We start from the raw sequence: 15,660 nt of genomic DNA on the forward strand, positions 1-15,660 counted from the left end.
TATATTTAAATCCTCCTGTAACTTATTCTGTTCAGCTTTGCGGTCTACCGCCTTCATTAGCTTTGTATCATCCACAAATTTAGACACTGTGCTTGTGATTCCTAGCTCCAGATCATTTATGAAGGTAGTGAAGAGGTCTTAAAACAGACCTCTGTGGAACCCCACTGGTAACATTCTCCCAGGCTGGTGACAATCCCTGTAGCACCATCCTCTGAATTCAATGAATTATGTATTTATTGTAAGATTTTTCCACTGACTGATTCGTATTTCCACTTACTTTCAGCATCAGCCTCTCCAGAGGAACTATATCAAAGGCCGTACTGCAATCCAAGTACACCACATCGACTGCCTTATCCCTGTCCAGCCCCTTTATCTTACCCTTAAAGAAAACCAGTAAGTTAGATTGACAGGACCTCCACTTCATGAATCCATATTGTCTATCTTTTATGATTTTATTTCTATCCAGCTGCTCCGTGATCTTAACTTTAAGGGCTTCCATAACTTTATCCATGTCAAACTCACTGGTCTGCCATTTCTCGGGCCACTTTTGTTACCTTGTCAAAAAACAGGAGTAGTATCTGCCTTTCTCCAGTGCCCAGTATTCAGGAATTTTGGAAGATTTGTACCAGAGTTCCTGCATTCTCCTTCCTTATTTCCTCAAGGATCCTCGGATGCATCTTATCTGGCCCTTGAGATTTATTTACCTAAAGTCTGTGCAGCTGTTCAGCAACCAAGCTGATCATAATGTGAATAGAGTCACAAATTACCCTGCAACAACCTAGTCTTATCTTTTCCAGATAAATCCTTATCTGTCTCCTCCTTGGTAAAAATTAATGCAAAAAAACTATTTAACTGAGCCAAGGAATTGCCTCTGAGTCAGATGGGTTCAAGTCCCACACCAGAAACTTGAGCACAAAACCTAGGCTGATACTCCAATGCAATACTGAAGGAGTTCTGCATTGTTTGAGGTGCTGTCTTCTAGATGAGGCATTAAACCAAGGCCCCATTTGCCAAAATCTCCTGGTGGCCCAGCCAATCTTTATCCTTCAACCAATATAACTAGAACAGATTATCTGGTCAGTATCTCATCACTGTTTGTGGGAGCTTGCTGTGCACAAATTGACTGTCCTACACAGCAACAGTGACTAGAAAGAAAGAAAGACTTGTATTTATATAGTGCTTTTCATGACCACAGGATGTCTCAAAAGTTTTATATAGCTAACGAAGTGCTTTCGAATTGCAGTCACTGTTGTAATGTAGGAAATACTTCAATGAAGTACTTCATTGGCTGTTAAGTGCATTAAGATATTCTGAGGTCGTAAAAGGTGTTATATAAATGCAAGTTTGTTCGTTCTTACGTTTTTTTCAGCCTATGTAGCATCAGTTGTCATGCCCTCACTCTGTCCTTCGTTTTTATTTTTCTCTTAGATACTGAAAGGACTTATTACTATCCTTCATTTCTCTTGTCATTTCAATTCACAATTTTCCTGTGTTGTTTTGATGCCCCTTTTACAGCCCAAGCATTTGTTTTGGTATTGAATCTGACTTAATTCTGTGCCCTTTTTTTTTTCATGGTATTAACTCTGTTTTTCCCTCCTTTTGAGTTGCGTGGTAGCCCTGCCTTTAAGCTTGGTATATTTCCTTTGCTTTGCATGCGTACATATTGGTCCATTGCATTCAGAATCATGTCCCTGAAGCAACTCCATAGCTTCTCCTCACTCCCAGCCATATTCAATCCTTCCAGGCCCACTCTGACGAAACTTCTGAAGTGTTTGAAGTTGGTCCCCTTAAAATTTGGCAATTTTGTTTGGGTTTAAGTAACCTCTCCAATTATTGCAGTGTCAAAAGTGGTCACATTTTAATCACTGGTACTTAAAGCTTCGTCCACCTTTGTGTTGGAATTTTGATCATCCTTATTACTCAATCAAATCCAGAAGGTTTTCTCCCCATGTTGACTCTTTTACTAACTGAGTGATAAAACAGCATTCCATTAACGCTAGAAATCCCTTCTCTGTCTTACCAGTGGGGACATTATTGTCCCAGTCAATTTTGGTAAGTTGAAATCTCCAAATATGATAGTCCATTACCTTCCTTATGTCATCTTACACTTCCAGATCAGGGGTTTCACCCTGGCCTGGGGTTTAGCATAAGTTTATCTCTGTTACCGTCTATTCATTTTATCCAAAGTGATTCTGTGTCTGTCCTTTCCTTCAGGTCCTCTTTCACTTGTGCCTTGTCAAGAAAAGGGTGTTTGTTAATCCTGCAGCCGTCTAGCCCATTCACTCACTTCATAGGAGGTAGGAGCCTACTCCTAGATACTGCCTTTCTTCATGTGGACATGCATAGAGTATGTTGGACCATAATAGAGGTGGTGTGGCATAGGTAAAAGTAGCAGTGGTGTGTGACTATTGTAACACCATTTATTTCCAGCAGGATATATACGGTCTATATTATGCTTTACACTTTATGCTACCATGACACATTGATGCTGTTTTTCCTGGTGACCAGCAATTGCTAAGTCTTCAAGATATTAACAGGAAAAGACAGGCTAGATAAAGATAAACTATTTCCACTGGTTGGAGATTCTAAAACTAGGAGACATAGTCTAAAAATTAGGACCAGACCATTCAGGAGAGATGTTAGGAAAAACTTCTTCACACAAAGGGTGGTAGAGGTTTGGAACTCTCTCCACAAACAGCAGTTGAAGCTAGAACAGTTGTTAATTTTAAATCTGAGATAGATAGATTTTTGTTAAGCAAAGATATTAAGGGATATTGGCCAAAGGCAGGTATATGGAGTTAGGCTGTGGATCAGCCATGATCTCATTGAATGGCAGGACAGGCTTGAGGGGCTGAATGGCCTACTCCTGTTCCTATCTTCCTATGTTCCTAGTTGTCAGTGCTTTTTTGTGAACCTTCGCGTGCATCACTACAATGGTAATCAGTGTTGTTGAGTACTGCTGTTGGCCAATGTGGAATAAAACTACCCCATAAACTTCAAAGCATACATCATAAAAATAACAGGTACCTGGAGAGATTTGAAGTCTTTTAAGAACAGATTATGCTTGGTCTGCACTGAGTGCTGCTGGAGGGCACAGAGTGTGAAGAAGGGAGTTTGGTAAGTGAGGGAGTTCAGTAAGGAGGGGAGCTATATTAATTAAGAGAAAATAAATTTAATTAAATTAACACAATAAAGATGGCAGGACAGGTGATGTGTTGCGGCTGTTGTACATGAGAGCTCCTGTCTGTGGCTTGAGGAGCTTCGACTCAGAGTCATTGAGCTGGAGGTCGAGCTGCAGACACTGCGATGCATCAGGGAGGGGGAAAGTTACCTGGACACTTCGTTCCAGAAGGCAGTCACACCCCTTAGGATAGGGTCATCTGCTTTGGTCAGTGGTTAGGGACAGGAGGGTGTGACTGCGAGTCAGGCAGGTAAGGAGATCGAGAAGGTGGAAGTGGAGGAGCCTCAGCCTTTGCAATTGAACAACAAGTTCGAGGTTCTTGTAGCTTGTACGGACAAGGGCGAGGGCTGTAGTATGGATGGGCAGACTGACTATAGCACCATGGTACAGGAAGTCATTCAAGCGGAGGGAGAAAAAAGGAAAGTATTAGTAGTAGGGGACTTTATAGTGAGGGGGATTGACACTGTCCTCTGCAGCAAAGAGCGAGAGTCCAGATGGCTGTGTTGCCTGCCCAGTGCCAGGATTCGGGACATCTGCTCAGGGATGGAGAGGAACTTACAGTGGGAGGGGAGGATCCAGTCATCGTGGTGCATGTCGGTACCAATGACATAGGCAGGGCAGAGAAAGAGGTTCTGCATAGTCAGTATGAGGAACTAAGCACCAAATTAAGAAACAACCTCAAAGGTAATAATCTCTGGATTATTACCTGAGCTATGTGCAAATTGGAGTAGGGCAAATAAGATTAGAGAAATGAATGTGCGGTTCAAAGATTGGTGTGGTAGAAATGGGTTTCAGTTCGTGGGACACCGGCACCCGTACTGGGGAAAGTGGGGGCTGTACCATTGGGACAGTCTACACCTGAACCGTGCTGGGCCCAGTGTTCTAGCAAGCTGCATAAGTAGGGAAGTACAGAGGGTTTTAAACTCAATAGTGGGGGCAAGGGATCAAATTTGGGAAGATATGGTAAATCAAGGAGTAGAGACAAGGCAAGAGAGAAAGGTATTAATATGGGAAAAGATAACCAGATTGTGGCAGGAAGGGACAGTGAGTACAAATTTAAGAGTAAATCAGCAGACAAGGCTACAGGTTACAAAAATAATAAAAGGACAAAACTAAAGGCTCTGTATCTGAATGCATGTAGCATTCGAAACAAAACAGATGAACTGAGAGTGCAAATAGAAATAAATCAGTACAATCTGACAGCCATTACAGAGACATGGTTGCAGGATGACATAGATTGGGACCTGAATATTGAAGAGTACATGATGTTTAGGAAGGACAGGAAGCTAGGAAGAGGTGGAGGGGTGGCTCTGTTAATTAATTATGGTATTAGCACAATAGAGAGGGATGACCTAAGTTCAGGAAACCAGGATGTAGAGGCGGTTTGGGTCAAGATGAGAAATGATAAAGGAAAGAAGTCACTTGTGGGAGTGGTGTACAGGCCCCCTAACAGTAACCACACGGTAGGACGGGGTATAAAGGAAGAAATAATGGCAGCTTGTCAGAAAGGTATGGCGATAATCGTGGGGGATTTTAATCTACATATAGGTTGGAAAAATCAGATGGGGAAAGGTAGCCTAAATGAGGAGTTCATAGAATGTTTTCAGGATAATTTCTGAGAACAGCACATTCTGGAGCTAACCAGAGAGCAGGCTATACTAGACCTGGTATTGTGCAACGCGATAGCATTAATTAATGACCTCATAGTGAAGGTACCCCTAGGCAGTCGCAATCATAATATGATTGAATTTTACATTCAGTTTGAGGGAGAGAAGAGTGGATCTAAGACTTAAATAAGGGCAATTATGAGGGCAGGAAAGCAGAGCTAGCAAAAGTGAACTGGCAAAGTAGGTTAAGGTCAATAGAGATGCAGTGGCAGACATTTAAGGGGAAATTTCAGAATACGCAGAATAGATACATTCCAACAAGAAAGAAAATTTCAAGTGGAGGACCCACCATCCGTGGTTAACTAAAAAAGTTAAAGATAGTATCAAACTTAAAGAAAAAGCATATAATTGCACAAAGATGGGTGGCAGGTCAGAAGATTGGACAGAATATAAAAAGCAACAAAGAACGACCTAAAAGATTAATACGGAGGAAAAAATTAAGAGTACGAGAGAAAGCTGGCAAGAAATATAAAGACAGATAGTAAGAGTTTCTATAGATATTTAAAAAAAGAAGAGTTAACAACGTGAGCGTTGGTCCTATAGAAAGTGAGTCTGGGGAATTAATAATGGAAAATAAGGAGATGACAGATGAACTGAACAGGTGTTTGGCATCGGTCTTCACCATAGAGGATACAAGTGACATCACAGAAATAGCTGTAAGTCAGGAAATGGAAGGGAGGGAGGAACTCAAGAAAATTACAATCACCAGGGAAGTGGTACTGAGCAAATTGTTGGAGATGCGGGCTGACAAGACCCTGGGTCCTGATGGACTTCATCCTAGGGTCTTAAAAGAAATGGCTAGTAAGACAGATGATGTGTTGGTTTTGATTTTCCAAAATTCCCTACATTCAGGGAAGGTTCCATTAGATTGGAAAATAGTCAATCCTTTATTCAAAAAGGGAGGAGACAGAAAGCAGGAAACGACAGCCCAGTTAGCTTAACATCTGTCATAGGGAATATGTTAGAAGCTATTATTAAAGACGTTATAGCAGGGTGTTAGTGGGAATGAATCTAGAAGAATCACTCGACACTCAGGTCTGCTCCAATGTCAAACAGTTTATTACGCCAGCGGGGAGCAGGTCACTGGTCTGTCCAGATGCCTCTCCACCCGAACAAAGGAAAATCATGTATACTTATACATTTTTCAAACAGTTACTCAGCCCATCCTGGCTGGACATGATCCAATCATAACGGTTATTGATTACATACATTACACATATTACCAATTAGATTACTCATTAGGCATCATGTGGCTACGTGATCAGCTCATGCAAGCCCCCTGATCATCTTGTGATGTTTCCCAGACCCCCTTATCAACTATCCTTGAGTCTTCACAATGAATCCTTCTACCTTTATCAAGCTTGCATTCCTGATTGCTTCGTGCGGTCTGCAGTTACACAAAGCAGCTGTCTTATACACTGATATGAGGGGCCCTCCTTGGTCAGGCTGATTGTCTGTGCTAAGCAGTACCATGCTCAAGGCTGCAAGCTAACTAACTTGTCCCACAATGCCTTGGGTAAATACTCCATTTTGTAACAATATGTGGCTATACTTTCATCTTATATATATATATAGATATGTGTGTATTTATTTAGCTGCATCGGCCACAATTTTTCCTTCTACAAGGGCACTTAAAAAAAATTCAAGGCAGTTAGGCAGAATCAGAGAGTCATAGTTATACAGCACAGAAACAGGCCCTTCAGCCCATCGTGTCTGTGCCGGCCATCAAGCACCTATCTATTCTAATCCCATTTTCCAGTACTTGGCCTGTAGCCTTGTATGCTATGGCGTTTCAACTGCACATCTAAATACCTCTTAAATGTTGTGAGGGTTCCTGCCTTGACCACCCCTCCAGGCAGTGTGTTCCAGACTCCAACGGCCCTCTGAGTAAAAAAATCTTTCCTCAAATCCCCTCTAAACCTCCTGTCCCTTACCTTAAATCTATGCCATAAAAAAAGCAAAATACTGCGGATGCTAGAAATCTGAAATAAAAACAAGAAATGCTGGAAATACTCAGCAGGTCTGGCATCATCTGTGGAGAGAGAAGCAGAGTTAACGTTTCAGGTCAGTGACCCTTCATCATTAAATCTATGCCCCCTGGTTATTGACCCCTCCGCTAAGGGAAAAGGTTTCTTCCTATCTATCCTATCAATGCCCCTCATAATTTTGTATACCTCAATCAGGTCCCCCCTCAGCCTTCTCTGCTCTAAGGAAAACAACATTAGCCTATCCAGTCTCTCTTCATAGCTGAAATGCTCCAGCCCAGGCAACATCCTGGTGAATCTCCTCTGCACCCTCTCCAGTGCAATCACATCCTTCCTATAGTGTGGTTCCCAGAACTGTCCACAGTACTCCAGTTGTGGCCTAACTAGCGTTTTATACAGCTCCATCATAACCTCCCTGCTCTTATATTCTATGCCTCGGCTAATAAAGGCAAGTATCCTATATGCATTCCTAACCACCTTATATGCCTGTGCTGCCGGGGCAGGAGGTTTAGAGGGGATTTGAGGAAAGATTTTTTCACCCAGAGGGTGGTTGGAGTCTGGAACACACTGCCTGAAGGGGTGGTAGAGGCAGGAACCCTCACAACATTTAAGAAGTATTTAGATGTGCAGTTGAAACGCCATAGCATACAAGGCTACGGGCCAAGTGCTGGAAAATGGGATTAGAATAGATAGGTGCTTGATGGCCGGCACAGACACGATGGGCTGAAGGGCCTGTTTCTGTGCTATATAACTATGATCTACAGACGAGTACACCAAGGTCCTTCTGACCCTCTGTACTTCCTAGGGTCCTACCATCCATTGCATATTCCCATGCCTTGTTAGTCCTCCCAAAATGCATCACCTCACACTTCTCAGGATTAAATTCCATTTGCCACTGCTCTGCCCATCTTATCAGCCCATCTATATCGTCCTGTAATCTAAGGCTTTCCTCCTCACTATTTACGACACCACCAATTTTCATGTCATCTGCGAACTTACTGATCATACCTCATATATTCACATCTAAATCATTAATGTACACTGCAAACAACAAGGGTCCCAGCACCGATCCCTGTGGTACACCACTGGACACAGGCTTCCACTCACAAAAACAACCCTCGACCATCACCCTCTGCCTCCTGCCACTAAGCCAATTTTGGATACAATTTGCCAAATTGCTCTGGATCCCATGGGCTCTTACCTTCTTAACCAATCTTTCATGTGGGACCTTATCAAAAGCCTTACTGAGGTCCATGTAGACTACATCAACTGCTTTACCCTCATCTACACATCTAGTCACCTCCTTGAAAAATTCAATCAAGTTTGTTAGACACAATCTCCCACTGACAAAGCCATGCTGACTATCCCTGATTAATCCCTGCCTCTCCAAGTGGAGATTAATCCTGTCCCTCAGAATTTTTTCCAATAGTTTCCCAATCACTCATGTGAGACTCACTGGCCTGTAATTACCTGGTTTATCCCTGCTACCCTTCTTGAATAATGGTACCACATTCGCATTGTCCTCCAGTCCTCTGGTACCTCTCCTGTGGCCAGAGAGGATTTCAAAATTTGTGTCAAAGCCCCTGCTACCTACTCCCTTGCCTCACATAACAGCCTGGGATACGTCTCATCTGGGCCTGGGGATTTATCCACTTTTAAGCCTGCTAAAACATCTAATACTTCCTCCCTTTCAACGCTAATATGTTCAAGTATATCACAATCCCCCTCCCTGATCTCTACACCTACATTGTCCTTCTCCATAGTGAACACAGATGAAAAGTAATCATTTAAAACCTCACCTATGTCCTCCGGTTCCACACACAGATTGCCACTTCAGTCCCTAATGGGCCCTACTCTTTCCCTGGTTATCCTCTTGCCCTTAATACACTTATAAAACGCCTTGAGATTTTCCTTTATCTTGCCCACCAGTGTTTTTTCATGTCCCCTCTTTGCTCTCCTAATTAGTTTTTTAAGTACCCCCTACACTTTCCATACTCCTCTAGTGCCTCCACTGTTTTCAGCACTCTGAATCTGCCATGAGCCTCATTTTTTTTCCTTATCCAACCCTCCAACCCTCTATATTCCTTGACATCCAGGGTTCCCTGGACTTGTTGTTCCCGTAAAGGTGAAGGGTAGAATCATGTTGGCCCTGAACTCTCACTATTTCCTTTTTGAATAACTCCCACTGGTCTGATGTAGACTTTCCTACAAGCTCCCAGTCCACTTTTTATCATATTGAAATCGGCCTTCCCCCAATTCAGTACTTTTATTTCCGGTCCCTCTTTGTCCTTTTCCATAACTACCTTAAATCTTACAGAGTTTATGGTCACTATCCCTGCAATCACCCCCACTGACACGTCTACCACTTGTCTGGCTTCATTCCCTGGGATTAGGTCCAGTACCGCCCCTTCCCTTGTAAGACTTTCTACGTGCTGGCTCAAAACGCTCTCCTGTATGCACTTTGAGAATTCTGCCCCCTTTATGCCTTTTGCACTAAGACTATCCCAGTTGATATTGGGGAAGTTGAAATCCCCTACTATTATTACCCTATTATTTTGACTCCTCTCTGAGATTTGCCTGCATATCTGCTCCACTATCTCTCCCTGACTGTTCGGAGGCCTGTAGTACACTCCCAGCCAAGTGATTGCCCCCTTTTTGTTTTTAAGTTTTATCCATATGGCCTCATTTGAGGAACCTTCTAAGATATCATCCCTCCTTGCTGCAGTAATTGACTCCTTGATCAACAGTGAAATGCCACCTCCTCTTTTACACCCTCCCCTGTCACGCCCGAAGATTCTATGCCCTGGAATATTGAGCTGCCAGTCTTGCCCTTCCCTCAACCACGTCTCTGTATTAGCAATAATACCATATTCCCATGTGTTAATCAATGCCCTCAATTCATCTGCCTTACTAGTAAGACTGCTTGCGTTAAAATAGATGCAATCCAGCCTTGCATTATTCGATTGTGCCTTAACAGGTCTATATTTGCTCAGCCTTCCAGACTGACTCAGTTTCTCTTCTATATTTGACTGTGCATCACCCCTACTGTACCTCCACTCTGTATCCCATCCCCCTGCCAAATTAGTTTAACCCCCCCATCAACAGCACTAGCAAATCTCCCAGCAAGGATGTGTGTCCCATTCCGGTTCAGGTGCAACTCGTCCAACTTGTACAGGTCCCACCTTTGCCAGAAACAGACCCAGTGATCCAGGAAACTAAAGTCCTCCCTCCTGCACCATCTCTTCAGCCATGCATTCATCTGCTCTATCCTGCTATTCTTATACTCACTAGCACGTGTCACTGGGAGTAATCCAGAGATTACAACCTTTTGAGGTCCTGCATTTTAATCTGCTACCTAGCTCCCTAAATTCTTGTTGCAGGACCTCATCCCTGTTTCTACCTATGTCATTGGTACCAATGTGTACCACAACCTCTGACTATTCACCCTCCCCCTTCAGAATGTCCTGTAGCCGCTCCATGATGTCCTTGACCCTCGCACCAGGGACACAACATGCCATCCTGGAGTCACAGAAACGCCTATCTGTACCCCTTACGATAGAATCCCCTATCACTATAGCTCTCCCACTCTTTTTCCTTCCCTCCTGTACAGCTGAGCCACCCGTAGCGCCACAGACTTGGCTCTTGCTGCATTCCCCTGAGAAGCTATCTCCCCCAACAGTATCCAAAGTGGAAAATCTGTTCGATAGGGAAATGGAACCAGGGGACTGCTGCACTACCTGCCTAGTTCTTCTACTCTTCCTGGCGGTCACCCATTCCCTTTCTGCCTGAGCAGTCTTTACCTGTGGTGTGACCACCTCCCTGTATTTGCTATCCACGATGATCTCAGCCTCGCGGATGCTCCAGTGTCTCCAGCCGCCACTCCAGATCCGAAATACTGATTTCGAGTAGCTGCAGCTGGAGACGCTTCCTGCACACATGTTCGCCCTGGACTCTGGAAGTGTCCCTGACTTCCCACATTGCAGAGGAGGAGCCCTCCACACTGACAAGCTGCCCTGCCATGACTTACCCTTAATCTACTCCCTTAAATTACCCAAGAATTAGATTATTTACACTAGGGACCTTGATTCCCTAAAACAAAAATACACTATCTACTATATTAAAAAAAAACTGTAGACCTTTCTCTTTACTTTAGTTACTTACCCAGCTAGTTAGAGTTATTCCCTAACAGCAGTTACTCACCAACCAATCACCTTGCAGCTTTCCTGTGATGTCACTGTTGACTATTTGTTTCTTTTTTCAAAACTCTGGCGTGCCTGGACTGCTCTCCGCTCCTGGAAGGTAAGTGAAGGTCCTGAGCCTCGTGCTGAATTTATCCGCTCCCGGTTCCAGGCATTCCCACACAGGTCCGACTGCTCTCCGCTCCCAGAAGGTAAGTGAAGGCCCAGAGTTTCATGCCGAATTTATCTGCTCCCAGTTCTAGGCGTTCCCACACAGGTCTGACTTCTCTCTGCTCCCGGAAGGTAAGTCTAACCAATTTATTGGAGTTCTTTGAAGGCATTTGATAAGGTTATTGTGGAAAATAAAAACTCATGGTGTAGGGGGTAACATATTGGCATGGATAGAAGATTGGCTAGCTAACAGGAAACAGAGAGTAGGCATAAATGGGTCATTTTCTGGTTGGCAAGATGTAATGAGTGGTGTGCCACAGGGATCAGTGCTGGGCTTCAACTTTTTACAATTTATATAAATAAATTGGATGAAGGGACCGAAGGTATGGTTGATAAATTTGTTGATCACACAAAGATAGGTCGGAAAGTAAGTTGCAAAGAGGACATAAGGAGGCTACAAAGAGATAGAGATAGGTTAAGTGAGTGGGCAAAGATCTGGCAAATGGAGTATAATATGGGAAAGTGTGAAATTATCCATTTTGGCAGGAAGAATAAAAAAGAAGCATATTATCTAAATGGTGAGAGAGTGCAGAGCTCTGAGATGCAGAGGGATCTGGGTGTCCTAGTGCATGAATCACAAAAGGTTAGTATGCAGGTACAGCATACTAATATGCTGGTACAGCATGGTCTTGTAGTTTGACACCAACTGAACTCCTCAGTTTTAGATTGCTGCCTTGTCATCTCACCAGGTACCTGTTATTGTGTGCATACTGTTTATTACACACTGTTTATCACAGAAAAAGAGAAAAGTTGCCTCTTCTTTGCACTGCCCACCCACTGTGCCCCCCCCCCCACCCCACCACCGGCCTCTGTGATCACAGAGCAGTTTGCACACCTGTGTATTTGGAACACCAGTATCCCTATCTGCACAAGTTTAATAATTGAGAGAAAACGAGAACTGCAAATGCCAGAAATCTCAAATAGAAACAGATAAGTACAACATTTCTATTAATATCTGAAAGAGAAAGATAGATCAACATTTTGAGTGAAGAATTTTTACCAGAGCTTTATTGCTAACCAATCTGTTCGCTTTCAGATGAGAAGTCACCTTTGCATTGCAAGCATTTTCTTCTTTAATGGGCAAAGTACATGTTTTGTACAGCTGAATTGTCTACACCCTCTTGTAAAGTAATCTCATTATTGAGGTTGCAGTGCATTGCTGCAAATGGCAGTGAACATACCATTCAGATGTTGTGTAGATAAGGCCAGTTGTTTGAAATGGATTGGATTTCCAATTACATTAACTGCTTAAGTATATCTGTTTAGGTCTATACTTAAAGGGTAATGAAAGTTTAGGGGGAGTGCTTGCTGTTCAAATACTCTATCGTAGAAAAGGGGGCTACAAAATTGGGCACGGCCTGAAAACGGGCACAGGGATTATGATGCAGGACTACCATTGCTTCCAATGCAGGCAGCATGCAAACTTAGTGCTGCCTGCTAGTGTAAATGATTGTAGTCAGCAGCCAGTGCTGAATGCGCTAATGTGTGGCTGCACTTAAGTAGGGGGTGTAAATCTTGAGAGGCTAGTACAAGTTCAAGCTAGCCTACATGACTTAAAGCCAGCTGGTACCTCCTAAAGGCGAGGTGCATTGTGGCTGAAGCCAAGGGAAGTCATTCTAAAAGTGATTTTTGACGTGTGGAACACTCAATAATGTCATACTATGGCAGAGAGCAGGCGCCAAGAATTTCCAACACTGTACTGGAGGCCTTGGTGCAGGAGGTGCAGAGAGGAAGAGATTTGATCTATCCACAGGGGACCAGGAAGCACTCCAGACAAACTTTGTGAAGACGGTGGGACCAGATAGCCATGGCGATCAAGCCCCAAGGACCTGGATGCAGTGCTGCAAAAAGTTCAATGACCTCACACAAGTGGTGAAGGTCAGTGAATGCATCTTCACGTGCCATATCCTATCAACTGCACCATTAGCCTCAGACACTGCTCAATGAGAAAGCTAAAGAGCAACAGGATAACTAAGGAAAGAGTAGGGCCTATTAGGGACCAAAAAGGTAACCTATGTGTGAAGGTGGAGGATGTGGGTAAGGTTCTTAATGGGTCAGAGGATTGTGAGTCTTTGGAATTGTCTTCCTCAAAAGGCAGTGGAAGCAGTGTCTTTAAATATTTTTAAGGCAGAGGTAGATAGATTCTTGATAAGCAAGGGGGTGAAAGGTTATTGGGGGTAGGCGGGAATGTGGAGTTGAGGTTACAATCAGATCATCCATGATCATATTGAATGGGGGAACAGCCTCGAGGGGCCTAGTGGCCTATTCCTGCTCCTAGTTCATATGTTCATATGTCTGTATGTTTGTAATACTTTGTAGCTGTCTTCACAAAGACAGGAGCTAATGATGATGGCATAGTTAAGGAGGAAGAATGTGAAATATTTGATGGGATAAACATTGCAAGAGAGGAAGTATTAAAGGTTTTATATCTTTGAAAGTAAGTAAATCGCCAGGCCCAGATGAAATACATCCCAGGTTGTTAAAAGAAGCAATTGAGGAAATTGCGGCAGCTCTGACCATCATATTTCAAGCCTCCCTGGCTACAAGAGTGGTGCCAGAGGACTGGAGGACTGCCAATGTTGTACTGTTCTTTAAAAAGGAAGGAAGGGATAATCCGTGTAATTATAGGCCAGTTAGCTTAACTTCAATTTGAATCTGTGGGACAGTATAAACCTACATTTCGAAAGGCCTAGATTAATCAAGGAAAGTCAGCATAGATTTGTTAAGGGAAGGTCATGTCTGACTAACTTGATTGAATTTTTTCAGGAGGCAACAAGTAGAGTTGATGTCTACATGAATTTTAGCACCTGACAGGCTGGCCAAAAAAGTAAAAGCCCTTGGGATCCAAGGGAGAATAGCAAATTAGATCCAAAATTGGCTTAGTGGCAAGAAGCAAAATGGTTGATGGGTGTTTTTGCGACTAGAAGGCTGTTACCAGTGGGGTTCTGCAGGGATCATAGGAATAGGAGCTGGAGCAGGCCATTCTGCCCATTGAATCTGCTCCGCCATTCAAACAGATCATGGCTGATCATCTACCTCTCTGCCATTTTTCCCCACTATCCCCATATCCCTTGATGTCGTTAGTATCCAGAAATCTATTAATTTCTGTTTTGAACATGTTCAATGATTGAGCTTCCACAGTCCTCTGGAGTAGAGAATTCCACAGATTCACCACCCTCAGAGTAAAGAAATTCCTCCTCATCTCAGTCTTAAATGGCCTGTCCCTTATTCTGATACTGTGTCCCCTGGTTCTAAACTCACCAGCCAGAGGAAACATCCTATCCACATCTACCCTGTCAAGCCCTGTAAGAATTTTGTAAATTTCAATGTGCTCACCTCTCATTCTTCAAAACTCTAGAGAGTACTTACCCAGTTTCTGCAATCCCTCCTCATAAGATAATCCCGCCAACCCAGGGATTAGTCTGGTGAAGCTCCGTTGCACTCCCCCAATGGCAAGTATATCTTTCCTTAGATAAGGAGACCAAAACTGTACACTATACTCCAGGTGCGGTCTCACCAACATACTGCTCCAGAAACCCATCTGATACACACTCCAGGAATTCATCCTCTCAGTACCTCATTCAGCCTCTCAGGCTCAGTACTCGGTCCCTTGCTTTTTGTAGTTTATATTAATGATTTAGACTCAAATATAGGGGGCATGATGAAGTAGTTTGCAGATGATACAAAATTGACCATGTGGTTGGCAGTGAGGAGGAAAGCTTTAGACTGCAGGAAGATATAGATGGTCTGGTCAATTTGGCAGAAAAGTGGAAAATGGAATTCAATGCAGAGAAGTGTGAGGTAGTGCATTTTGGGAGGTGCAATAAGGCAAGGGAATACACAATAACTGGGAGGATGCTGAGTAGTGTGGAGAACAGAGGGACCTGTCCACAGATCCTTAAAGGTATCAGGACAGGTCGATAAGGTGGTTACGAAGGCATATGACATGCTTTCCTTTATTAGCTGAGGCATAAAATATAAAAGCAGGGAGGTTGTGCTAGAACTGTAAACAAAATTAGACCATAGCTTGAGTATGGCATACAGTTCTGGTCACCACAATAAAAGAAAGATATGATTGCTCTGGAGAGGTTGCAGAGGAGATTTACGAGGATGTTGCCAGGACTGGAAAATTGCAGCTCTAAGGAAAGATTGGATAGGCTGGGGTTATTTTCTTTGAAACAGAGGAGGCTGAGGGTAACTTAATTGAGTCATAGAGAGATACAGTACTGAAACAGGCCCTTCAGCCCACCGAGTCTGTGCCGACCACCCATTTATACTAATCCTACATTAATCCCATATTCCCTACCACATCCCCACCATTCTCCTACCACCTACCTACACTAGGGGCAATTTACAATGTCCAATTTACCTATCAACCTGCAAGTCTTTGGCTGTGGGAGGAAACCGGAACACCCAGC

At 43.4% G+C, this 15,660-nt stretch overlaps 1 protein-coding gene across 3 annotated transcripts in view; it reads left to right on the top strand.

The window, feature by feature from the left end:
* Window positions 1–287: 287 nt before the first annotated feature.
* The window catches only part of LOC137358744 (vitamin D3 receptor-like), a 199,181-nt gene continuing 183,808 nt past the window's right edge, over window positions 288–15,660 (top strand). The window contains exons 1-2 of one of the 3 annotated variants that reach the window (XM_068025042.1): window positions 288–393; window positions 2,215–2,297. The gene's annotated coding sequence lies outside the window, so the exon portion shown is untranslated. Of the gene's footprint in view, window positions 394–2,214; window positions 2,383–15,660 lie in introns of those variants that run through there. The other 2 variants (XM_068025040.1, XM_068025041.1) reach the window with 2 other exon arrangements.

The sequence above is a fragment of the Heterodontus francisci genome, chromosome X (genome assembly GCF_036365525.1).
Source record: "Heterodontus francisci isolate sHetFra1 chromosome X, sHetFra1.hap1, whole genome shotgun sequence".
In the NCBI taxonomy this organism is placed as follows: Eukaryota; Metazoa; Chordata; class Chondrichthyes; order Heterodontiformes; family Heterodontidae; genus Heterodontus; species Heterodontus francisci.